This window comes from Lissotriton helveticus, chromosome 3_2, assembly GCF_964261635.1.
Source record: "Lissotriton helveticus chromosome 3_2, aLisHel1.1, whole genome shotgun sequence".
Classification (NCBI taxonomy): domain Eukaryota; kingdom Metazoa; phylum Chordata; class Amphibia; order Caudata; family Salamandridae; genus Lissotriton; species Lissotriton helveticus.
Genome location: NC_136062.1, coordinates 508721757 through 508748620, shown reverse-complemented (window position 1 = coordinate 508748620; position 26864 = coordinate 508721757).

The window sequence follows — 26864 nt, the reverse complement described above, 5'->3', positions numbered from 1 at the left end:
CCAAGAGATCACAAACTCACTGAAGACTCCATTGACACTGAGTGAGCCTTGCTCCAACTAAGAGATCTCAAACTCATTGAAGACTCCACTGACACTGAGTGCACCCTGCTCCTTCCAAGAGATCACAAACTCACTGAAGACTCCTCTGACACTGAGTGAGCCCTGCTCCTTCCAAGAGATCCCAAACTCACTGGAGACTCCTCGGACACTGAGTGAGCCCTGCTCCAACCAAGAGATCACAAACTCACTGAAGACTTCTCTGACACTGAGTGAGCCCTGCTCCAACTAAGAGATCACAAACTCACTGAAGACTTTTCTGAACACTGAGTGAGCCCAGCTCCAACTAAGGGATCACAAACTCACTGAAGACTTCTCTGACACTGAGTGAGCCCTGCTCCAACTAAGAGATCACAAACTCACTGAAGACTTTTCTGAACACTGAGTGAGCCCATCTCCGAATATGAGATCACAAACTCACTGAAGACTTCTCTGACACTGAGTGAGCCCTGCTCCAACTAAGAGATCACAAACTCACTGAAGACTCCTCTGGCACTGAGTGAGCCCTGCTCCTTTAAGAGATTGCAAACTCACTGAAGACTCCTCTGACAATGCGCAAGCCCTGCTCCAACCAAGAGATCACAAACTCACTGAATACTCCTCTGACACTGAGTGAGCCCTGCTCCTTCCAAGAGATCACCACACCCACTGCAAACTCTACTGAACACTAAGCGAGCCCAGCTCCAACTAAGAGATCACAAACTCACTGAAGACTCTTCTGAAAACTGAGCGAGCCCTGCTCCTTCTAAGAAATCACAAACTCATTGAAGACTCATCTGACACTCAGTGAGCCCTGCTCCTTCCAAGGGATCACACACTCAATGAAAACTCCTCTGACACTGAGTGAGCCCTGCTCCTTCCAAGAGATCACAAACTCACTGAAGACTCCTCTGACACTGAGTGAGCCCTGCTCTTTCCAAGAGATCACAAACTCACTGAAGACTCCTCTGACATTGAGTGAACCCTGCTCCAGCTAAGAGATCACAAACTCACTGAAGACTCCTCTGACACTGAGTGAGCACTGCTCCTTCCTAGAGATCACAAACTCACTGAAGACTCCTTTGACACAGAGTGAGCCCTGCTCCTCCCAAGAGATCACAAACTCACTGAAGACTCCTCTGACACTGAGTGACCCCTGCTCCTTCCAAGAGATTACAAACTCACCGAAGACTCCTCTGACACTGAGTGAGCCCTGCTCCAACTAAGAGATCACAATCTCACGGAAGACTCCTCTGAAACTGAGTGAGCCCTGCTCCTTTCAAGAGATTACAAACTCACAGAAGACTCCTCTGACACTGAGTGAGCCCTGCTCCTTCCAAGAGATCACAAACTCAATGAAGACTCCTCAGACACTGAGTGAGCCCTGCTCCTTTCAAGAGATTACACAGTCACAGAAGACTCCTCTGTCACTGAGTGACCCCTGCTCCAGCCAAAAGGTCTCAAGCTCATTGAAGACTTTGCTGAACACTGAGTGAGCCCAGCTCCAACTAAGAGATCACAAACTCACTGAAGACTCCTCTGACACTGAGTGAGCCCTGGTCCTTCCAAGAGATCACAAACTCACTAAAGACTCCTCAACAATGCGTGAGCCCTGCTCCATCCAAGAGATCTTAAACTCACTGAAGACTCCTCTGACACTGAGTGAGCCCTGCTCCTTCCAAGAGATCACACACTCACTGAAGACTCTTCTGACACTGAGTGAGCCCTGCTCCTCACAAGAGATCACAAACTCACTGAAGACTCCTCGGACACTGAGTGAGCCCTGGTCCTTCCAAGAGATCTCAAACTTACTGAAGACTCCTCTGGCACTGAGTGAGCCCTGCTCCTTTAAGAGATTGCAAACTCACTGAAGACTCCTCTGACAATGCGCGAGCCCTGCTCCAACCAAGAGATCACAAACTCACTGAATACTCCTCTGACACTGAGTGAGCTCTGCTCCTTCCTAGAGATCACAAACTCACTGAAGACTCCTCTGACACTGAGTGAGCCCTGTTCCTCCCAAGAGATTACAAACCCACTGAAGACTCCTCTGACACAGAGTGAGCCCTGCTCCTTCCAAGAGATTACAAACTCACTGAAGACTCCTCTGAGTGAGCCCTGCTCCAACTAAGAGATCACAAACTCACTGAAAACTCCTCTGACACTGAGTGAACCCTGTGTGGTGTTGGGTTCAAATCAGGCCTACATACTCTGCTAAATTCTCGAACACCTTAGTATAGAAGTTGGCACGGACACTGGAAAAGGTAAAAGACAAGTTTATTAAGACCCCATGGGGTGGTGATACATTCCTACAGCACCCTTCGGCAATGTAAGAAGTAGCACACCGAACATCGATGTGCGACCTCTTTTATACAATTTAATAGCAATAAAAAGATAGGCGGTTACAAGTTACACATTTTAGGTACATATAAGGTCATTTTTGGAACACAGCCAGCACTGGTCAGTTAATATGCACATTCCTAAAGAGTGACCAGTTGATGCATAGTGCGCATGTGCGCTTGACCAGTACTAAAAATAGCCTGTTGCCGAGCAGAATAGTGACCATGGGTATCGAGAAAGGACGAAAGGGCACACTGACCACGAGGCAGCGTGTTCATAGGAAACGGAAGGTAGAAGGATTCAAAATGGCCCCCGTTCATTTTGGTCAAGTTAACAGAAAAGACCGTGTAGCTGTGCTAAACGCTAACTCAGGAGCTGCCAAAACACGACAGACGGCCCTTTTAGCGTTTAGCAAAAGCTACCTCATAGCGAACATAGTCAGAATGTTCGTCCTCAATGTCAATAGCCATTATTTTTAATACTTCATCATTGATCAGTTTCTCTTGCTTGACAGTAGCTCGTTTGGACGGAATACAGGCTGTGATACATACAGAACATAATGTAGGGCCACATTGAATACATAAACAAAGGAAAAATAGTACTCCAATAAAAACACAGAGAATCGTTAATAATTTCCAACCCCAAGTACTAAGCAGAGTCCAGAACCAACCAGAAAAGGTCCATGTTCCATTTTCTGGGTGGATCTCAGCAGCTATCTTATGTAATCTTGTAATCGAATCATATACAGAAGGTGAGTTATCTGGCACGTACACGCAACAACTACTTCCGATGACGCGGCATGCTCCACCCCTGTCAGCTAATATCACATCTAGAACCATTCGATTCTGGAGCGCCACAATTCTGGTAATTTGCAATTCCTCAGTAATATTCCCTAAAGCGGAGGCTGTTTCATTGGCAACGGCTTCCACCACACGTGTAAGCCGCCTTATCTTCCTGCTATTCAGTGCAGCTCCTACGAATGAGAATAACCCTAAATTGAAATCTACATATTGTTGCAAAGTAGTATCAGTCTGGTCTATCTCATCAAGATCTATTGTTCGTTTCACTCTATTCAATATGAAATCATGGTATAGAACATAATCATTGTGGTACATGGGAGGAGCAATAAATACAGGTGGTAATACAAAAGCTATATAACACGTTCCCAACCATCCCAATGGTAGACAATGGTATCCCTTATTTCCGCAAACGAAATATGTGTTACGTGAAGCTATAAATGCAATTCCAGTCGGTGTATCAAAGGTAAGTATAATATTACATTCACTACGGCCTACAGGGATTGTACCTTTATTTCTAATACACAAATCTGCTTTTGTATCGATAACTGTTATTATATGCATGCTCGTCACATTTGTAAGTCTTTGATTCGTATATACACGAGGTGTAGAAACATTGTCCGGACGATATTCTTCCCATTCGAATTTAGTTCCTTCAACGTGTGGGTAGCCATCTTTATCGTTATAGCATATTTTGTTCAACCGAAAAAGTAGTCCACCTTTCGTTGGCCATCGCAGAGTAAAAAGGAGAGTGTACCAAGCATGACAAGAACCATTATGAGAAAACGGGAGAGGAATGAGCGGTGTTCCTCCCTTCTTCTGATGTCCGGGCAACATTCCACATACCCAACAATTGGAAGTATTGGTCATATTATGAGTATGATGCAAAATCTTAATAAAACTGTTATTCAAATAAGTCTGCCTATGTCTTTCTTCATGAAAAGGCAGAGTGAAATGAAAATGTTCAGATGGACTTGGAGTGGTGGGCAGCAAATGTTCTCGTACAGGAAACAACAGTTCTATAGTCCAAGCTAATACTGCGATCACCACTACGGTCAAGACAAACAAAACAGCACCAAGAATTCTCCCTTTTCGTGTCAGAGGAGATGCCATAGTAAAATAATACTTCTTCAAAAGCAACACTAAGCGAAAAGAGAAAAAAAAAACCCGACGGTTCTGGACTGAGGCTGCCGTTGATTTGTTCTCCGGGATTCAAGACGGGTGTCGCTACACTGGACAGAACTGATCCCCCCCCCTTGATATTCCCGGCTTCCGTTTCACAAACCTCAGAGCGGTCACCAACCAGTTTCAAAAAGAACACAAAAGAAATCTTATTTCCTAAGGCGTAGATTATATTTCACTTTATCAGGAACAACGTGGTCCGGGAAGGCTCCCTCCAATTCATCAGGCGTGACAGCTGGGCTCTTTTCTGTATCCAAAATCTTTCTGTAATCGGATAGCACCACAGGGCTCACCAAATCCGGAGAGACACGTCGGCAATGCGTTGAATGAATCCACCGCTTCTTATTAGTGACTCTCACAGCAGTTCGCGTAACCAGCAGCACTTGCTCAGGACCATGCCATCTCGGTTCCAAACTGCTGGATCGCTCAAAGACTTTGACCATCACGTGGTCCCCAGGGCGGAGATCGTGAGCCTCACCAGCAGAGTTATCAGGGAGCGCCTCTCGAACCTGTTGATGAATAGAAAGCAAATCATTTGTTAATCGTGCCAGATAATCGTTCATCATTATACAAGGCATAACATGTATCAAACGAGGTTTTGGAACTCCCCAAATGTTCATAGGCATTCCAAACACCACTTCATAGGGTGTGAGGCCAGATCGAGAATGGGGCACTGATCGAATGGACAGCAATGCCAGAGGCAAAGCGTCCGGCCATTTCAGAGATGTCGATGCCACTATCTTTGCTAGCTTCAGCTTCAGAGTTGCATTGTATCTCTCTACTAAACCTGCTGATTGCGGATGAAAGACAGCATGGAATCGCTGCTTGATTCCCAATCCTTTCAGGACGTATTCCACTACTTTCCCAATGAAATGAGGGCCATTATCACTCCACATAAGTTTACAAACACCATAACGCGGGAAGTACTCCTTGAGTAACACCTTAGCTGTTGTCAATGCTGTATTGTCTTTCGTAGGGTAAGCCTCAATCCATTTACTGAAGGCACACACCACTACTAGGACATACCTGAGATTATTACAGCGTTCCAGCTGGATGTAATCCATTTGTAGTACTTCGAATGGTGCAGTAGGTGGAACAAACCCTCCTTTAGGAGTATGAGTCCCTTGTCCAGGATTGTGCTGCAAACATATCAGACAGGTCTGCACTACTCTCTTAGCCGTGCTAGCAATGTCAGCATTTTCCCAAACTCGTGTAAGCAATTTAGTGATTGCGAGAGCTCCAATATGTGCCAGCCCGTGTGTCATTTGCACCATTGTTTGTAAATAGGCCATGGGTAGTTTCCATCTTTCCATATCTTTACTACGCCAGCAACCCTCATCATCCAATACTCCTTCGGTGGCCCATTTCACAAGTTCTGCCTCTGATGCTGACTTCTGTATATCTATTATTTCTTCTCTAGCATCATGCCACCGCTCAGCTTGTGACTTCACCACATACATGGGGAAATGATTTTGCAGCATAGCGGTCTCTCTCGCAATGCGGTCTGCGAAAGCATTGCCTTGCCCTATTTTGTCCGTCACCTTTTTGTGTGCACTGCACTTGACTATTGCAACTTTCTTTGGGCATAACAGTGCATTCAGGAGATCGCGTACCAATTCTCCATGCATGATATGTACTCCATGTGAAGTTAGGAATCCTCGTTCCTTCCAAAGTAGGCCAAAATCATGCACTACTCCAAAAGCATAACGACTATCCGTATAAATGTTCACACATAGTCCAGCACTTAACTCACATGCTTTCGTTAAGGCTATCAATTCGGCTGCTTGAGCCGATTTTTGGGGTATCCGTGCTGCTTCTACCACAGTCTTAAGTGTCGTGATTGCATAAGCTGCGGAAGTCGTACCATCTGGTAACCTCACGCACGATCCATCAACCCACAGTTCCCCATCTACATCTGGAAATGGCGTATCCTGTAAATCGATACGACCCTTTGTCTGTTCCTCAGTCAGAAAAACACAATCATGTTGTTCTTCCTTCTGGGTCCCAGCAACAGGATCCGGCAATAAAGTAGCAGGATTTAGTGTCGCACATCGTTTTAGTGTGATGTGCGGCGCCAACAACGTTAGCTCATATCCTGTCAGACGGGCACTGGTTAGATGCTGCGTTTTTGTTTGGTTCAGTAACGCATCTACCGCATGGGGAACTAGCACCAACAATTTGTGTGACAAAACTATTCCCTCACTTTGTCGTATCGCTACTGCTGTTGCTGCAACTGCTCGAAAGCATCCAGGCAATCCTCGAGCCACAGGGTCGAGTACCGCCGAGAAGTATGCACAAGGCCTCTGTTTGTCTCCATGTGTCTGCACTAACATTGACAATGCGCACCCATCCTTTTCGTGTACATATAATGTAAAGATCTTCGTGTAATCAGGTGTACCCAACACTGGTGCAGAACAAAGAGCTTGTCTCAATTGCTCAAAAGCATTCTGACATTCATCCGACCATTCAATGGGAATCGGTGTATCTTTAGACAACAATGCCAACAATGGTTTAACGATATGTGAAAAACCCAATATCCATTGCCTACAAAAAGACGTCAAACCTATGAAGGCGCGAACATCTTTCTGAGTGCGAGGGACTGGAGTATCTAGGATTGCTTGAATTCGATCTGGTGTCAATGCACGGCCCTCCTTAGACAAAAGATGACCGAGGTAGGTCACCTTTGGTCTACAATATTGCAGCTTTTTCCTCGAAACTTTATGATTATGTTTGGCCAGAAAGGAAAGCAAAGAAAAGGTACTCTTCTCACATTGTTCTGGCGTGTCTGCAGCAAGTAAGATATCATCTACATATTGAATAAGAACCACTCCCTCTTGCAAATCGAAGGAATCAAGCTGTCTTTTTAATGCCTGACTATAAATGCTAGGACTTTCAGTATAGCCTTGAGGAACTCGACAGAATCTGTACGATTTATTATTTAATGTAAAGCCGAAGAGATATCGACTATCAGGATGTACAGGGATCGAAAAGAAGGCATTTTTCAAATCGATGACTGTAAAAGTAGTTGCCGTCGATGGAACCAACGTAAGCAACGTGGTGATGTCAGACACCACCGGGTACTGAGGCACTACTATCTTGTTTATTTCCCTCAAATCAATAATAAACCGGTAAACCTTAGCATCTGTATCTCTTTTAAGGATCGGTAAAATTGGGCTATTGCAAACATTGTAGGGGACTTCCTCAACTACTCCTGCCGAAATCAAATCATTCACAATGTGTATCAAAGCAAGTTCACCTTCTCTAGAAATCTTATATTGCGGGACACGTGGCAGAGATACTCCCTCCTTTACAGTAATACGCACTGGAGGAATTAACATCTGTCCTACATCCGTATCCGAAGTGGCCCACAATGTTTCCGGTAAGGAGGCCAGTGTGGAAAATTAGTGCGTTTTGGTGAACATTATCTGCGCCATCTTGCCACTTCCCCTGATGCCACACTTTGTCGTACGCGCCCGCCATTTTAAGATGTCCCGATCAGAACAAACCCTTTTGCATGCCGCTGGCCCCTGACATAGCCCTTTGCCTTCACTAAGCCTGCACGCTGACCACCCCCTGCTTGCACCTGCCTTGAGTCATAAACCCCTCTTCGGCGCTGCTCTGCCCCCGGCCCTCATCCTGTTCCCAGCGCGACACCTCCCTGCTTTCCTTTCATGATCTCCGGCCCTTAGATGCAAACCCCCTTTTTCCCCGTGAGCCCGTTTTGTCCTCCCCTTTCCCAAGCCGACACCCAGCTCTGCCGATACCATCCTTGCCCCTCCCCGTACAATAGAAAGCTTCCCCCATCAAAGAACCCCCGGGTTGATCAAAGCCCCCCCCCCACCCCATGAGATCCGATCAGACTCCCCACATTCCGTGAATCGGCGGATTATCCAGCCGCGCGATGCTCATCACCTGTTGTGACTAGGGTGGGGACTTTAACTGTAAGTGTGTGTGGGAACGGGCCCAAAGGGGAGTTCCGAGAATGTCTTTTCCGCACATCAAAGCTTTAAACATGTATGTGTAATCTGCAATAAAGTCATAAATGTGGATATAAGAGGCCAGGCCTCCGGGATGCAGTTAGAGCACCTCAGAACGATACCTTCTGTCCGTTTCGTTGTGTTCTCCTCCGGAGAGAATAAAAAACCTTGTTTCCTGCTTTCCAGTCTCCAGCGCCTGCCTCTTCATTGATTTAAATAACTAGAGGGTCACAGAGGCAATACCGCCGGGCAAATATCGATTGTCCCCGACCCGATTGAAACTGTTTTTACAATTGGCGTCCCAAGCGTGGGGCCCATCAGCGACTCGTGGATCCAGTGGGAGAGGTCCCGACGACAGAGTGAACGACTGCAACGATCGGGAGAGCTCTTGCCCAATAGACCCTCGTCTGGCAGCCGATCATCCGAACTTCACTAGTTCCGAACAGACCTCTCTCGAGTGATCTACGGTCCTGACTGGGAACCATCAGGAGTGCCGTGAGAAAGACGAGAAAAAAAGAGGACGATCGGGCGCTGGATTCGGAAGACAGGAAACTGTCCACATGGTCCGGGTAAGGTCGTGTTGCCACGACAAGTTGCGAAAGAATTTGTTTTGATTGCTTGATTGTTCAAAATACTAGTATTGCCTTGTTTATTTTTATTTAGAGATTCACTGTCTGCAAACGGAGAAGCAACAGGCTCTCTCTCCCTTTGCAAGCAGTGGAGGATAAGTAGGGTAGCAGCCGTGCTTGTTCTTTTTCTCCCCCACTCAATAATTGCTTGAAACTGAACTGTTGTTCACAAACTATTGTTTCCTGGAGATTCTCTGTCTGCAAGCAGGGAAGAGACCATCCTTTTTGCAGATAGTGAAAAGGGTAGGTAACGCAGATCTTTGCGGTCCTACTCATTCTCCCCATTGTTATTTTGTTGGTCTTTTGGTTTTTTTGGATCCATGAGGTATTCACTACCTGCAAACAACGTAGAATAGAAATATTCTGTCTAGTCTTTGCACCTAGTGATAAGATAGGCAGTGCTGACTTTTTAGTCCCTCGTTACGAGCCGTCATGTCTGTCTTCTCCCCATTGATAAATAGCCTGTTTAGCCCGGACCGGGTGTTAGAGGTGGACCATATGGCTCCACTAGAAGGCACCCCTAATAAGGACATGTTCATAAACTATGGGTTAGTCACCATAGCTTATAATAAATTATGGCACAGGTATACCGAAGATAGCCAAGACAAACAGTGGCCACTGGCAGGATCCTTTGACCTTGATAAAATAGAAACGTTAGAAATAGCCCTTCGAAATAATAAGACGACGCCAATTATGCTCGACAGTCTCGGTATGTGGCGCAGAGAGGCTACGAGACGACAGAGAAAAGACGAGGATAAACCAAGTAGGGAAATATACCGACAGGACAACCCCAGGACACCGCTACCCACAACTTATCCCCCGACACTATACAAAGGACGACCAGACTTAGGGTCAGACCAATGCGCTTTTTGTAGGTATGTCGGACACTGGAAAGCCCAATGCCCGACTCTACTGAGCGTGAGTAAAGGCAAAGGGCCGACAAGAACGACAGACCGACAGTACGAGAAAAGGCGCGAGACAGAGAAGAACCCGACTTACATAGACAGACCAGACAGAACTACCACGTTTGATTATGCCCGATGGCACAGATTTCGCCAGGAAAATCTCAGCGGCATGATCAAGTTCTCCTAGGTCGGCCAATGTCAAGACGGGAACCCAGCCTCGTTTAAAATTCACAGACGGAAAGAGATAATTATGACCAATAACTGTTTTTATATTTGTCTTGGGTCTTTGTATGTCGTACTTGTACTGTCCCCCGTCTGAGTTCGTGTATATGTAATGTACAAATCTGCGTCACCCCTCTACACGTGTTTCCGTGTTACTCGACCCCTGTTAGCAGAAACTTAGCATAAAAGCAACCTGGAAAGAAAGAAATGATAAAACAAAATCCGTAGAACATTAATAAACTTGAACTTTTAATTTAACACAACAAACAAGGAATAATAACGATAAACTGTAGAAAATGGAAGTCAAACAGAACATTCGCCCCCCCCCCCATTCTGGAACCTTCCAAAGTAGGGCAGGGTTACGGCTACGCCCAACCAACGGCAACCCATATAAGGCGAGCCCCGCCGCCAACTCTTGGTCAGGAAATCTTAACGTATGGGGGAGCCGGAGGAGAGGCAGGAGCCCGCAGCCTGGGCATTTGCAGGTAGTCCCGCCACATGTCTCCTTGGCCGGCCGCAACGGGCCTGGAAAGACTAAGGTAGTCCCGCCACATGTCAAGAGGAGAGCGAGGCGCCTCTTCCTTTTCTCTTCCGTCACAGCCGCAGCAGTCCTGGACGCCGGGATGTCCTGCACGTACCTCCACAACAATTTGTCCAAGTTGGGCTGGGAGGGAGAGGCGACGCGGACGAGCCTCCCCCACCTCCACCGGTAGGAGGTTTCCCAGCCCCCAGCCCGGCGCCGAACACCCCCAGTCAGGCGATGGTGCCCATACTTCCACAGCACCGGACACACCATGGTGGCACCCCAGTACTTGCGCAGCACCGAACACACAATGGTGGCACCCCAGTATTTGCGCAGCACCGAACGTACAATGGTGGCACTTGGGGAACACCGGATGTGGAGAGGCCTTCATGCGGGGCGATGAAAAGGAGCGGCATGGAGTGCACTGGGAGAAGGAGACGATGTGAACGAGTCTCCCTCGCCCCCCAGGTGGGGGCATCACAGCTGCACCCCAGCTGAACGTCCCGCTCTCACAAAACAGGGACCTCTTCCTTTCACTCCGAAGGGTCTCTTTCATTCTTGCAAACTCGACGAGAGTGGCCCCTGTAGGGCCTCAAAATGGCGTCTGGATCCGCTGGAAGGCGGGCCCCGGCCACTAGAGTAACTTTGGCCAGCCATACAACTCGAACATTTGTCCCATGGAGCACGAGCCCCCCATCTCCGACAGCATCTCCGCAGCCTTGAAGATCATACAAAGGTCCCCGGCGGAGCCTTCGGCCTTTGCAGGTTTCCGGTAAGGGACGGCTGCTTCGATCGCCAACGAAACAAACATGACATTGCCACACCTTCTGTTAGCGTGAATTCTAGAACTGCCGAAAAGGACTCTGGTCCAAACTGCCAGTAATGGAAACATTTCCCCCTGATGCTGCTTCCGGACTGTGCCGGCCCCGCCCAAAATGGCGCTGGTATCAATCGGAACTTACGAACACCTCGTGGTGTTCCTTCGCACTAATATAAACTTGATGTTCTGAGATTTTTGTGATCCTTTGTACACTTGGCTAGAAAAGACAAGGAGAGCTCACTCGACGAACAGTATGAAAAGATCCCCGTTACAAATGTTGATTACGAATATACAATGTATTATATTTTTATAACTAATGTAAACCTCATTTACGATGCATACGTACGGTATGCATATAGGAAATCTGATTACAACTGTTATGATTATGTTTCTAAATTATGAAAATATATGCCCCCGAACCCCCAGCCAATTAATAGACGTTTTAGTCTCTTACAAATGAATGAGTAAAACTTTCCGATGTTTTTTACTGTTGCAAACGACACCCCCCCCCACTGTACGCACTTTAGCCATTGCCACGACCGACCAAATACGACCACACCCTCCTAATCCATATGCTGAAATGAATTTGCAAAATAAAGCCTTTGAAACTATGGACGGGTATTGCATGCTTTATTTTAAAACAATATGGGATGGGTAGGAAAGTTCTTTTTCTGTGCACCCTACTCTGCTCTCTCTTTAAGGTTAAAGGAAGATGGTTGCCCAGCCCTGGAGGACGGATCGGATCGACAACACGACACCCCGACTTAAAAGTACGCGACTGACTCATGAACTCTCGCGTAGAGGAAGACCGTGACTTCCAAGGATGGGTAAAACGGATGGTGTAAATGAGGGACTGTAAAAGGAAGGTGAAATTAAATAATGTAAATATTGTAAAGTACAACGTTCCGAAGTAGCAGGGACCCAAGAACCGAAGAACTTTAGAACGCCACAGCGTTGAAAGAGGTTTAAGGATCCCGATAGTGAGATATATCCTTTGACTAGATACCTCGCACTAGGCACCTCTGGTTTCCTTCTTATGTTTCCCCGCACACGCCCTACATGAACACACTACCGCCCCCCGACTCCGAAAACTATATCCCCGGGGACCCTGCCCCAAGGAGGAAAGACGAGTAAGAGGTAAGTAAAGGACTTATGAATCCATGTATTTGAATGCGCGCGAATGCTGTCTCCCCCACCCCCCCCCCTTTTTTCCTCCCTCTGCAGGTTACATCAGAGATTACGGCCAAGGTGTGGCGAAGATCTGAGACCTAGCCATGTCTAAATACACGAAACGGACTAGCGCCGCAGGGTGGTGTCTAAGCACGCCTGCAAACTACTCACGTATCGAACAAACCCGAAAAATTAGCACAACCTGATAAAAAGTGATCACCCTTAAACCAGACTGGACGAATGAACCCACGTTATGTATGATGCGAAACTGTGAGGGAATGTGTGTGTGTGTGACTGAGGCGTTGACCCAACTGGTCAAAGGACCGAGAATGCGAGAAAGTGCGACAAAATGGTACCTCCTTTTTCTTCTTTCCTTTTCTCAAAGCACGTCCCCTCTACCCTGCCTAATGCTCAAACTGCATGATTACAAGATTCTACCGTGGACTCGTGAATACCCTTTACTGTGTAATGCACTAAATAGCCTTTCTTGAATGCACTGCCGCCCTCTCCGTTGCACGTGTACTATTTAGCCTGCCGTTGCACTCTCTCTCTCTCTCTCTCTCTCTCTCTCTCTCTCTCTCTCTCTCTTTCTCTCTCTCTCTATTTTTGCACTACCACTCTTCCGAGTGGTTAGCCCCGAAATTGGCAGATTGCCACCCCTAGCACACCACCTAATTGGCTTCAAATACCGTCAGTATTTGCACAAACGCTTGTCTTTAATACAATCACCCTGAGGCCGCGTCATTACCTCTCCTTTTCCGATAGAAGTCAATGAACCCAGGTTGGGCCGTAAGGGAAAGGACAGGTAAGACGACAGAGGTTCCCTAATCTGGCCCGAAATGAGGGAACTACATGTCAACGGCTCCTATAGTATAAAACAAGGACCTCAGAATACGCGACCCTCCCCTCCCCGAAACGCCGCAATACCCAAACCAGAAAAACGATCACCCCCGTTACCTCCCCTGTCTATGTCCCTGGTTGTTTCCCATAAAACCCCTGTCCTTCCTAGTTAAGTAACCGGGCTGTAAAAGGTTACGTAGGACCCAGAATGATGTTTTACAAGGTTAACAGACTAGACCAAGGTAAAGAAATCGTCAAAATGAACCCCGCAGTAGTTGAAAAACAGGATGCACCGATAGAAAGGAAATGTTTAGCCATGTTCGTCTCTCAGCAAAATACCTGTGTAGTACCATGTTGACGACTCACTGTACCCTTTTGTAAATGTGAAACTTTAGAGAATGGCATATCTTTGCCAGATTTGTCTCCCGAAGGTGGGTTACCATCAGATGAACTGTCATGCCTGTAATAAATGATTATGAAGGAAAGTCATAGTAAATCCAGCAGGTCCGCCACCGGTCATTCATATGCCAGTTGTGAACGTTAAAAATAACGGACATTTTCATTCTTTGCCTGGAGCTGGGAGAGAAATAGACTTTTTTGATTATCTTCATCCGCAAATTTTTTCTAAAAGACTGTCTTTTCAAACTTGTTTAAGGGTACTGCCGTTGGAGGAGAGAAGGACCGGATGTGGGAGCACGAGGCCTGACTGCAGACTAAGGGACACCTGCGACATTAGCCAAGGCGAGACCACGACTGAAAAGAGCTGCAGGACGAGGCACTGTTTTCGACGGCATGAAAAGAAAGGGTCGACCTGATGCCCCTGCTCGACGTCCAGTGCCTGTCGACAAGTCCCCGCTCTCTGAATTCCGTCACACGTCCGCCTATTTGAAGTCTCTCGTTCCCCTGGTTTGTTCCTAATTTGGCCTTGCTCCATCCCCCCTTTTTTCCTCTGACCTACCCTATGGACTGTTTTGAACGCTCTTCTCCCATCGGAACTTTCTGACAATCACCTCAAAGGACACAGGGCGAAAAGGACCTTTCCGACCAGAAACGCGAGGAAAGGGGTCGTGCCCTGCAACGCAGAACTTAGAACAGAGCTGGACTTGTAGCTCCACCGCCGGTGCTCAACAGCGCCAACGAAAGACCACAAAGAACAATGAGAACTCGTAAACTTCGAACATTTGACATCCTCAATCACCGTTTTTTTGCCTCATTTCTCTCCCAGCCGCCATTGTATTGATCCTGCTCCAAACCGAATCTGAAATATGTATTAACCTGCCAGTTCACGTTATGATATGTACTTGCTGCTCGCCGTTTTTTGTATTTCATTCCTATGACTTTCCTGCTGAACAAATTTATCAAAGTTTATCAAATAGGTGCACCTCCTAAAAGCTAGAAACCTCAAAATGTATTGTTTACAACTCTTTTTCTAGGGTTCCTACCGGTCTTCTTTCTCATGCCCACCACAATAGACCCGAGTAGAAAATGAACCAGCAAGATGTCTTGACTATGTTAAAGGGAGGACTGTGGAAAATTAGTGCGTTTTGGTGAACATTATCTGCGCCATCTTGCCACTTCCCCTGATGCCACACTTTGTCGTACGCGCCCGCCATTTTAAGATGTCCCGATCAGAACAAACCCTTTTGCATGCCGCTGGCCCCTGACATAGCCCTTTGCCTTCACTAAGCCTGCACGCTGACCACCCCCTGCTTGCACCTGCCTTGAGTCATAAACCCCTCTTCGGCGCTGCTCTGCCCCCGGCCCTCATCCTGTTCCCAGCGCGACACCTCCCTGCTTTCCTTTCATGATCTCCGGCCCTTAGATGCAAACCCCCTTTTTCCCCGTGAGCCCGTTTTGTCCTCCCCTTTCCCAAGCCGACACCCAGCTCTGCCGATACCATCCTTGCCCCTCCCCGTACAATAGAAAGCTTCCCCCATCAAAGAACCCCCGGGTTGATCAAAGCCCCCCCCCCATCCCCATGAGATCCGATCAGACTCCCCACATTCCGTGAATCGGCGGATTATCCAGCCGCGCGATGCTCATCACCTGTTGTGACTAGGGTGGGGACTTTAACTGTAAATGTGTGTGGGAACGGGCCCAAAGGGGAGTTCCGAGAATGTCTTTTCCGCACATCAAAGCTTTAAACATGTATGTGTAATCTGCAATAAAGTCATAAATGTGGATATAAGAGGCCAGGCCTCCGGGATGCAGTTAGAGCACCTCAGAACGATACCTTCTGTCCGTTTCGTTGTGTTCTCCTCCGGAGAGAATAAAAAACCTTGTTTCCTGCTTTCCAGTCTCCAGCGCCTGCCTCTTCATTGATTTAAATAACTAGAGGGTCACAGAGGCAATACCGCCGGGCAAATATCGATTGTCCCCGACCCGATTGAAACTGTTTTTACACCAGGACTTCCGTTTCATGAAGAAAACACACTCGCTCCAGTTCTGGGTAATTCTCATTCAACACGACTCGCACTCCTTCTGGGGCACAGCGAATAGTAGCTCGGAAGTGTTTTAACATATCAAGTCCCATAATATTATCTGGTGTATTGGGGGACAACAAAAAGGGACAATGGGCAGCAAATTCATCAACATGAAATGCAACTGGTTGAGACAGTGGGCTAGAAGTAGGCGTTCCATCGAACCCTATTGCTGTAATTACCTCGCTAGACAGGGGAGCCCTAGGAACCAAGTGTTTGGACAAAGCGCTACGAGTAGCTCCTGTATCGACCAGAAATTGATCAGTAGAACCCAGAACATGTGCTTCTATGTATGGACCCCTCTGATCAACTGGTACCTCAACCGATTCCACACCCTGTCCTACGCAATCCTATGCATAATATTCATCCCGTTGTTCAGCAGGACCACCCTCATTTATCTGATATTGATTGCGATTATCAAACGTATTATAATCAGACTGACCACGACCCCTTGCTCCATATCCTCCACGATCATTCGTGCTAAAACCTCCTCTTGACCCTCCATAATAAGTCCTAGACCTACCACTACCTCGTCCCCTCAAATTACGCTGCTCGTGAAACACCGGACAGTCTGCAATCCAATGCCCAAACTGTTTGCAGTATGCACATTGATTCACAGAAATGTCAGAACGAGGGGGAGGAGCATTATTGTATGACCCTCGCCCTCTTCTATTGTTTCCCCTCGTAGCCTGAACCTGAGCTAACATTACCTTCGTCTTTAAATCCTTCACCTTCTTTTCACTACTTTCTTTCGCCTCCAATTCCTGCCTTTCATAATATTGAGCCATAGTCAATAAAGAAGCAGGGGTTGCTGTGGTCCATGAACTTTCACTCGCTTTTAATCGTTTCGCAATCTCCGGTAGGAGATTAGCCACATACTTATCAACGAATAAATGCCTGCCAGTATCTTCTGTCAATAATTGACCACTGTAATCATGGAACGCTTCCTCGAAGCGAGAGAAAAAATCAGAAACCGATTCATCCGCCTTCTGCTTACAAGAGGCTAATATAGTCCAATCAATCTTTTTAGCGGGAGCAAGAGTTTTTAGTTTTGTTAGTATGGCCCCTGGAAGGTCTAATATTAATTGACACGGCTTACATGCTGGTTCTCTGTCTAAATCAGCCTGAACAAGATCTTTCCAAGTGGCCCCGAGAGTTGTGAGGTCATCGAACCTGCGAATCGCTCTCCACATATCAGGGGGCAATATCAACCCGAAGAATAAATCAATATCAACTAACGTCATGATACATGAAGAAATTGCACTTTCAACATTTTCATAAAAAGCCGCAGGATTTTTACGGGGATCAGGTAAAGCATTTTTAAGCGCCATAACATCTGCTCTATTCCAAGGCGTATAAACCCAATTATATACAAAATACCCTTTCGCATCTTTCGATCTTTTATCGTCATCTGTGCCTTCCCCTTTATGAGGGACATATAAAGGCGCAGCTTCTCGCATAGGTCTAACATTAATCGCAGCGATCTTATCTGTTTCAAAGATAGAGCATTCTTTGGATATCCCCGTCGCTCCGGACGTAGATGACTTCTTCGACTTTCCCAACTCCCGTAGTCGTGTCGCCTCATTACGCAGTTCAATCAAACGCTTGAAGAAGTCGTCCGCATCTGAAAGAACAAAAAGACCTTTACGAAAATTCTCACGACTCTTGGATATCTCCTTTGGCTCTAACTCAGTAGAATATTTTCTAAACCGCTCAACAACTTCCTCTCCAAAATGATCTAGAAAATACAGTCGTTCCTTATCAGGCCACTGTTTCATTAGGTCAGTAACGTCAGAAACAGTAACAGTATTAATATTTAGCTTTCGTGCAAATGAGCGTAATTCCGCAGTTCGTTCCGCATGTAACCTGGTACGCTGTGTTCGATCACTATCCTCATCCGAGTCCTCGTTCGGAGCCGTAGGTACGACGTACGGAGGCGGACAACGATCTAGTAAGGAAAAATCATCTGTTTCATTAGTAAGGACCGGATAAAGAGGACGCCTGATAGGGAATTGACCATTAACCTGTAAATTTCGTTCTCGTCTCTCCCTCTCTTTCTTTTCCTGTAATTCCTTCTCCTGTAGCTGTAAAGCTTTATCATGTGTAGCCTTCTGCTGCACTTTCTCCGCCAAGGCTATCTCACGCTTTGCTCGTTCACGCACCTCTTTCTCCCACATACGCACACAATCAAACATATCTTGCCTAGACCTTCGCTGAAACAAACACTGTTCTACATACTGTACCTTTCGAAGGTCAAACGACCCATATAGTGGCCACTGTAATTCACGATCGTTTTTAGTATACTTATGCCATAACGTACTATACATTATAGGTGGAATACCGAACTTGACATACATTTCACGATTTGGAGTCCCCTCTGGGGGAGCCGGCTGCTTTTCACTTAATCGATAATTGGTACCATTTTCAGAACAGCACATCCTACGGAGTGTGCTAAAAACAGGCATGTTTCAAAAAGCACCACGAAAACGTAATACTTCAAAATGACACCTACCGCGGTGCACTGTTCAAATCAAATAAATCAGAGAAATATCCCTACATGCCTGCCTATGTGAGGTGCACTCCACATATTCAAATTCAAATTCAAAGATTCAAAACGTTAGCTAACAACAAATTCAAATTCAAATTCAAAGTTTCAAAAAGCCATAGCAAGTGTCAGTAGACTACCTCACCTAAAAGCTTACCAGGTATATTTTCAAACGTCCAAAGTCCAACTGCCAAGTTCTGTGGTCAAATCAGCCAAAACGGCACGTCACGACAATCCAAGATCAGAATCTCAGTCGAAGACCGGCGCCACCTGGAAGGTCAGATCGGAAGGAAGGGAAAACACACCGTGGGTGCCGAGACTCGGGTCACTCAATGGCAGCGATCGCGTCCATGGCGAGTTTCCAGACCTTCGTCACGACCTCTCCTTCGGGCATCCGAGTCGCCGATGAGTCCCTTCGTGGTCGCCAATTGTGGTGTTGGGTTCAAATCAGGCCTACATACTCTGCTAAATTCTCGAACACCTTAGTATAGAAGTTGGCACGGACACTGGAAAAGGTAAAAGACAAGTTTATTAAGACCCCATGGGGTGGTGATACATTCCTACAGCACCCTTCGGCAATGTAAGAAGTAGCACACCGAACATCGATGTGCGACCTCTTTTATACAATTTAATAGCAATAAAAAGATAGGCGGTTACAAGTTACACATTTTAGGTACATATAAGGTCATTTTTGGAACACAGCCAGCACGTGGGAGGAGTTAAACAGCACTGGTCAGTTAATATGCACATTCCTAAAGAGTGACCAGTTGATGCATAGTGCGCATGTGCGCTTGACCAGTACTAAAAATAGCCTGTTGCCGAGCAGAATAGTGACCATGGGTATCGAGAAAGGACGAAAGGGCACACTGACCACGAGGCAGCGTGTTCATAGGAAACGGAAGGTAGAAGGATTCAAAATGGCCCCCGTTCATTTTGGTCAAGTTAACAGAAAAGACCGTGTAGCTGTGCTAAACGCTAACTCAGGAGCTGCCAAAACACGACACCTGCTCCAGTCAAAATACCTCAAACTCATTGAAGACTCCTCTGACACTGAGTGCACCCTTCTCCTTCCAAGAGATCACAAACTCACTGAAGACTCCTCTGACACTGAGTGAGCTCTGCTCCTTCCTAGAAATCACAAACTCACTGAAGACTCCTCTGACACTGAGTGAGACCTGCTCCTTCCAAGTGATCACAAACTCACTGAAGACTCCTCTGACACTGAGTGAGCCTTGCTCCAACTAAGAGATCACAAACTCACTGAAGACTCCTCTGACACTGAGTGAACCCTGCTCCAGCCAAAATATCTCAAATTCATTGAAGACTACTCTGACACTGAGTGCACCCTGCTCCTTCCAAGAGATCACAAATTCACTGAAGACTCCTCTGACACTGAGTGAGCCCTGCTCCTTCCAAGAGATCACAAACTCACTGAAGACTCCTCGGACACTGAGTGAGCCCTGCTCCTTTCAAGACATTACAAACTCACAGAAGACTCCTCTGACACTGAGTGAGCCCTGCTCCTTCCAAGAGATCACACACTCACTGAAGACTCCTCTGACACTGAGCGAGCCATGCTCCTTTCAAGAGATTACAAACTCACAGAAGACTCCTCTGACACTGAGTGAGCCCTGCTCCTTCCAAGAGATTAGAAACTCTGTTGGACCCGGCCTCGTGGCGTGGTCCTACCCCTCCCGTATGGCGGGCCCCAGACGACATCGGCCCTCCATCCAGCCCGGGTCGGCCTCGGGCACACCTCTGCATGCCCTCCAAACCACCAGATCCGCCACCCGGCGGCCCACAACCACTGACACGGCACCCTCGGGCCGCCCCAGCATTACAGGTCCGGTGCCCACCCCGGACCCTCATTCCAGGCCTGACGCCATCTTAGGCCCATCACGTCACAGACACGTGGTCCCGGACCAGCCGCGGCCACGGCCCCAGCGAGCCCGCCATCGAGGCACCAAGAAATCTCCGGGTGGTAGAGTGGCCACTCCACCAGAGACAAGGAGAGGGGAGTTTCGATGGCTCTCCAACCGTCTCCGGATGCCTGGTTTCGATCGCCCTCCGGCCTCCCTGGGCTCTGGCTCCACCCCCCTGCTGGGTGTCTGGACACCATCATCCCGGCCCCTCTGACCCCCAGGCGAGAGGGTCCGGACATCAAAGGGCTCCAGACCTATATCTGGGACAGCCCCGGAGTAGGACGGCAGTTGTATCCCGGAGTTGAGAAGCCCTGCTGATGCTATCGCGGCTGACCCTGAGACAAACTCCCCTTGCTGTTCTACCGGGAACCTGCTGGCGCTGCCGCGGTCCATCTTTGCTGTAACCCTTTTGGAGCCTGCTGGCGCTGCCGCGGTCCACACTCGCTGAACCATCTTGGAACGTGCTGGGGCTGCCGCGGTCCACACTCGCTGAACCAGTTTGGACCCTGCTGGCGCTGCCGCGGTCCACACTCGCTGAACCATCTTGGAACCTGCTGGCGCTGCCGCGGTCCACACTCGCTGAACCATCTTGGAACCTGCTGGCGCTGCCGCGGTCCACACTCGCTGAACCATCTTGGAACCTGCTGGCGCTGCCGCGGTCCACACTCGCTGAACCATCTTGGAGCCTGCTGGCGCTGCCGCGGCCCAACCTCCCGAAACTCCCCAGCTCGAGGATTGAGAGCTGTGCATATAGTCTCCTTGCCACCGACCATCTATAAGACTGTCCCGCTACCTTGCCCCTTTGTCACAAGACTTTCCAGATATCGGGATCTGCTGTATATATTGAAACGATACTTATTGCCAGATAAAGATTGAAAACTCTATCTACGTGTGGTGTATATTTGTAGTGGTGTGGTTACTCTGCTGTACCATTCTAGGAGAGGGCCCTCCCGTCGGAGGCCTCTCAACCTCGCTCGGTCCCTTCTCTGAAGGAGGGGTAGACCTAGGGGTGGTCAGTCAGACACCTTCTGCCTCCCCCGGGTTCGCCTTTCTAACATTGGTGGCAGGCGCTGCGATCCGAGCCAACGCAAAATCGTACAGAGAGTGATCTACCCGCTACGACGGAAAAACACACAGAGACCATGACGACCCAAGGAACCAACCTACCTGCCGAATTCCAGAAAGAGAAGATAGAAGAATACAGCCACAAAGAACTAAAACAATTCTGTAAAGACATGGGTATCGCTACCACTGGCCTGAGCACAAAAGAGGACTTCAAATCGGCCCTACAAGCCTGGGTGGAAACCCGAGACAGACAACCCCAAGAGGAGAATAGCCCGAACGGGCAACAGGAAACCAGCGCACCCCCTACGGGGGAAAGAACCGCAACACTAAACGCGGACCTCATCTATGAAGACGCTCGAGAACGAGAGCGCAACAGGCTACACGAATTGGAGCTTGCACGACTCCGGCTAGACGGAGAACTCCAGCTAGCGTAGAGAAAGATAGCCCTCGAGCAACTACGGCTGGAGGGGGATCTAGAAGAGAAACGGAGACAACGTGACCTCGAAGAAAAACGACTAGCATATGAACACGAACGAGGCCTGAGAGAACTAGAAATCAAGGCCAAGAGCAACGAAGATAGCGCGGCCGGGGCCAAGACCTCGGCCCCTCCCGTGGACACCAAGGTTCACCTGCCGAAAGATGTAGTCAAAGAATACTACAAGAACGATGATATCCAGCAATGGTTCAAAGCCTACGAGGTGGCCATAACCGCCCATCGGGTGCCCCTGAAGGATTGGGGCGCCGGTCTGTGGAGAAAGTTCGTCAACGAAGGGAGGGACGCCCTGCTGGAACTCCCTGACACCGAAATGACCTCCTATGAACACATGAAAACGGCCCTACTCACGCGCTACGGACTCACCCCTGAAATGTACCGGCAGACGTTCCGAGACTGTAAAATAATCCCCGGTACCACTTGGGTAGAATATGTGAACTTTTTTAGCAGAGCCTTTGAGGGATGGGTCAAAGGCAGTCAGGTCACTACCTACCAGCAGTTGGTCGACCTTATGCTGTGGGAGCACCTCTCCAACAACTGCTTCATTGAACTACGACAGCACCTCCTCGACAGCATGTTGACCGAGCCGCGGAAACTAGCGGTTGAAGCCGATCGGTGGGCGAGCAACCGCGTCCACCGGAACACCACAAGAAAATACGGACGAGGGTCCCCGAGGAACCACCGGCCGTGAGGCGGCGGGTCTGGCATCAGCCGAGGCCGAGACCTCCCGCTGGGGTCTTCTCCCGCCTCCTCTACACCAGCCTCCAGCCCGAGGGGGGCCCATCCAGCCCGACTGGGGCCACGCCCCAATGTTACGTGCCACAGATGCCAGTGGCTGGGTCACTATGCCAATGATCCTCTCTGCCCCATGAATCAGCGGCCTGGCACCACCGGGCCCCCCGGTCGAGAAATCACTGCAGCTGCTCTGAGCGAAGAAAAGGAGAAAGATGAAGAGGTCCCTATGGAACCAGAAGAATGGGAGTCCGCGGCCATGTGCCTCGCCTCCCTGGGCGACAAACACATGATCCCCCGAGACCAGATTCCGATCAACACCCAGAAGTACCGCCAGTGGGTCACCATCAACGGACGCCAGGCCGAGGCTCTCCGTGACACGGGGGCCAGCATAACCGCCATCCGCTGCCATCTGGTGACCCCAGAACAAATCTTGCCCCACGTTCTGTGCCCTGTCCGGTCAGTGGACAATTCCGAGAGCCTGTGCCAGATGGCCCGCATCCCCTTCGAGTGGGGAGGAGTGTCCGGCATGCTGAAAGTCACCGTCCGAGACGATGCCCCGGTGGACTGCCTCCTAGGGAACGACCTGGAAAGTTCCCCCTGGGCACAGATCGAGCGAAGAGAGCATCTGGGGATGCTAGGCCTTCCTGAATGGGTTTGCGTAACGACCCAATCCATGTCCACCCGGGACACCGTCCCAGCCGAAGACAAACCCGAAGAACCTGAATGGCCGGCACCTCCGCCACCCGCCACTGCCACGGCCTAACCCGAACTGGGGCCGCAGAGCCCCAGCCATAAAGAACTTCCCGAGCTCGGGCCCCTTCCCGAACTAGCCCAGTGGCGCCAAGAAGGGGGCCCCACCAGCGAGCAGTTCCGGCGGGAACAAAAGACATGTCCTTCCCTTGAGGGACTCCGGCAACAAGCCGCCACGCAAGCCACAGGAGACTCCTCGGGGTCCCACTGGATCTATTGGGACCAGGACCTCCTGTACAGTGAACAAAAGATCGCCGAGCTGGGGGCCGGCCGAGTGCTAGTCGTCCCCCTCCACTTCAGAGACTTTCTCTTAAACCTGGCACATGACGTGCCCCTCGCCGGGCACCTGGAGCAGGACAAAACCTACAGCCGCCTGGTGACCCACTTTTATTGGCCGAAGATGCGCCGCGATGTGTACAACCACTGCCGAACCTGTCCGACCTGCCAAGCCAGCGGAAAGAGTGGGGGGAAAATCAAGGCCCCACTCCAACCGTTTCCCGTGGTGACCACTCCCTTCGAGCGAGTAGGGATCGACATCATGGGGCCCCTGGATCCTCCCACCTCTCAGGGGCACCGCTTCATCTTCGTCCTGGTGGACCATGCCACCCGCTACCCAGAAGCTATCCCCCTCCGGACTATCACAGCCCCCGTAGTGGGTCGGGCGCTAATGGGGATCTTCTCCAGAGTCGGCTTCCCCCGAGAGGTCGTCAGTGATCGGGGCACAAACTTTATATCGAAAAATATGCGGTCCCTGTGGCAACAGTGCGGGGTCGCGTATAAATTCACCACCCCTTATCACCCTCAAGGGAATGGACTAGTGGAGCGATTTAATAGGACCCTGAAAGGAATGATCAAGGGCCTAGAAGAGCCCCTCCGGCGCAAATGGGACGTTCTGCTGCCCTGCCTCCTGTTCACCTACCGGGAGGTACCCCAGAAGTCCCTGGGGTTCAGCCCCTTTGAACTATTATATGGACACCCGGTGCGAGGCCCCCTCAGCCTGGTCAAGGAAGGCTGGGAGCTGGCCGCCTCCGATACTCCGCCCGATGTTTTCCGATACCTCTTGACTCTCCGCAACCAGACTCGGAAGTTCCGGGAGCTGGCCGAAACCAACCTGAAGGCCAGTCAAGAGGAGATGAAGCGCTGGTAGGATGAAAATGCCTCATCCATTGAAGTCGAGCCGGGCCAGCAGGTCTGGGTCATGTCCCCGGTCGACCCCGGCGGCCTCCAGGACAAATGGACGGGGCCCTTTAAAGTGGTGGAGCGCAAGAGCCCCGTCACCTACCTAGTGGACATGGAGTCCCCCCGGAACCCCCTCCGGGTCCTACACACCAACCGGCTCAAGCCCCACTTTGTCCGCACCGAACTGAGCCTGTTGTTGGCTACCGATGACGGAGCAGAGGACGACTCCGAGCCTCTACCAGACCTCCTGGGCACCTCTGAGAAAGATGGCTCCGTCGAGGGAGTCTCCCTCTCTCCCGCGCTGACACCCAAACAGCGCCAGGACTGCCAGAACCTGCTGGGTCAATTTGCGACTTTATTTTCCCTCACCCCCGGAGTCACCCAGTGGTGTGTTCACGACGTCGACACCGGGGACAGTCCGCCCGTGCGGCACCAAGCCTACCGAGTCCCCGACCGAGTCCGGGCCTGCATCTAAGCCGAAGTTTCCAAGATGCTAGCCCTAGGGGTAGTCGAGCCCTCAGACAGTCCATGGGCCAGTCCCGTCGTCCTGGTCCCTAAGGCCGCCGCCCCCGGGGTGCCCCCGGAGCTGCAGTTCTGTGTCAACTACCGGGGACTGAATGCCGTCACCAGGACCGACGCCCATCCCATTCCGCGAGCGGATGAACTGATCGATTGCCTGGGAGCCGCCAGGTACCTCAGCACCTTCGACCTCACGGCCGGATACTGGCAAATCGGCCTCACGCCAGGGGCACAAGAACGATCCACTTTCTCGACCCCCGATGGCCACTTCCACTTCAACGTGATGCCCTTCGGCATGAAGAATGCTCCGGCCACCTTCCAGAGACTAGTGAATCGGGTGCTGGCAGGGCTGGAAGAGTTCAGTGCCGCCTAACTGGACGATATTGCGGTGTACAGCCTCTGTTGGGACGAGCACCTGACCCACCTCTGGAAGGTCCTGACGGCCCTCCAACGGGCCGGACTCACAATAAAAGCCAGCAAGTGCCAGATCGGTCAAGGGTCCGTGACCTATCTGGGACACCAAGTGGGGAGCGGCCAAGTGGCTCCCCTTCAACCCAAGATCGACGCCATCCAGGCCTGGGAGCCCCCCGTCACCAAGACCGCCGTCCGAGCCTTCCTGGGGCTCACTGGATACTTTCGGCGGTTCATAAAGGACTATGGGAGCATTGTGGGGCCCCTCACAGAACTAACCTCCAAGAGACTACCCCCAAAGGTGCACTGGAACCCCGAGTGCCAAGTAGCCTTTGAGACACTAAAGACTGCCATGTGCACCGCCCCGGTGCTCCAGGCCCCCGACTACAGCCGAGAGTTCATCGTCCAAACTGACGCCTCGGAACACGGCATTGGGGCCGTCCTGTCCCAAATGAACTCTGACGGAGTTGACCTTCCTGTGGCCTTCATTAGCCGGCGCCTGCTGGTCCAAGAACAACGATGGAGCACCATTGAGAGGGAAGCATTCGCCGTCGTATGGGCCCTAAAGAAGCTCCGGCCCTACCTCTTCGGCACCCACTTCCGAGTACAGACCGACCACCGGCCCCTGCGGTGGTTGATGCAGATGCTGGGCGAGAACCCGAAGTTGCTACGTTGGTCCATCTCCCTCCAAGGGATGAACTTCAATGTGGAGCATCACCCTGGCAACGGCCAGGCCAATGCTGACGGCCTCTCCAGATTCTTCCGCCTCGGCGAGGAGAATCCCCAAGAAGATGGGTGACTCTCCCCTGCCTTCAGCTGGGGGGGACGCGTGTTGGACCCGGCCTCGTGGCGTGGTCCTACCCCTCCCGCATGGCGGGCCCCGGACGACAACGGCCCTCCATCCAGCCCGGGTCGGCCTCGGGCACACCTCTGCACGCCCTCCAAACCACCAGATCCGCCACCCGGCGGCCCACAGCCACTGACACGGCAACCTCGGGCCGCCCCAGCATTACCGGTCCGGTGCCCACCCCGGACCCTCATTCAAGGCCCGACGCCATCTTGGGCCCATCACGTCACAGACACGTGGTCCCGGACCAGCCGCGGCCACGGCCCCAGCGAGCCCGCCATCGAGGCACCAAGAACTCTCCGGGTGGTAGAGTGGCCACTCCACCAGAGACAAGGAGAGGGGAGTTTCGATGGCTCTCCAACCGTCCCCGGATGCCTGGTTTCGATCACCCTCCGGCCTCCCTGGGCTCTGGCTCCACCCCCCTGCTGGGTGTCTGGACACCATCATCCCGGCCCCTCTGAACCCCAGGCGAGAGGG